We start from the raw sequence: 863 nt of genomic DNA on the forward strand, positions 1-863 counted from the left end.
CACCACGCCTGGCTAATTTTTTGTATTTTTAGTAGAGACTGGGTTTCACCATGTTGGCCAGGCTGGTCTCAAACTCCTGACCTCAAATGATCCGCCCGCCTCGGCCTCCCAAAGTGCTGGAGTTACAGGCTTGAGCCACCATGCCAGCCCTTTTGTTGTTGTTGTTGTTGAACTTTGCCATATATCCAGAATATCTTACATTAGTGTAAAGAGATCTTCCTTGTTCCTTTTTTTCCAGCTGTGTAGTATTCCATTGTTTGGCCACGCCATCGTATATTCAGCCAATCTCCTATGGGCCATAAATTACTTTCAATCCTTTGCCACTACAGACAACGCCACATTAAATAATAACCTTTGCATGTCATTTCACCTTTTTGCTAGTATCCTTGAAATAGATTAAGGGTGCAAATGCTGGATTAAAGAGAAATGCAGAATTTTGCTAGCCATCGCCAAATTCCTCTTCATTTTACATTTACAGCAAGACCTACAGAACATGCTGCCAAGGTCTTGGATTTTTGTCAACCTGTGTAGGTGAGAAGTGGTATTTCAGTGTGGTTGTAATGAGCATTTCTCTGGCTACAATTGAGTGTCAATATCTTTTGCAAAGTTTAAGGGCCTCACTGGGCACAGGGGCACATACCTGTAGTGCTAGCTATTCAGAAGGCTGAGGTGGGAGATCGCTTGAGCCCAGGAGTTCAGGGCTGCTGTGAGCTATGATCTTGCCACTGCATTCCAGCCCAGGCAAGGGTGAGACTCTGTCTCTAAAAATACAAAAAGTTTGAAAAGTGTTTTGTTGTCTTCTTCAGTGAACTCTTTATACCTCTATAACAGGTTGTTGACTTTTTCCTTCTTCTGTTTGTTTT

The 863-nt window shown here is 42.8% G+C and overlaps 1 protein-coding gene across 1 annotated transcript in view; it reads left to right on the forward strand.

Annotated features, from left to right (window-relative positions):
• The window catches only part of LOC105530121 (adenylate kinase isoenzyme 1), a 16,281-nt gene that overhangs the window by 6,110 nt on the left and 9,308 nt on the right, over positions 1-863 (forward strand). The window lies entirely within an intron of this gene.

The sequence above is a fragment of the Mandrillus leucophaeus genome, unplaced genomic scaffold (genome assembly GCF_000951045.1).
Source record: "Mandrillus leucophaeus isolate KB7577 unplaced genomic scaffold, Mleu.le_1.0 Scaffold8, whole genome shotgun sequence".
Classification (NCBI taxonomy): Eukaryota; Metazoa; Chordata; class Mammalia; order Primates; family Cercopithecidae; genus Mandrillus; species Mandrillus leucophaeus.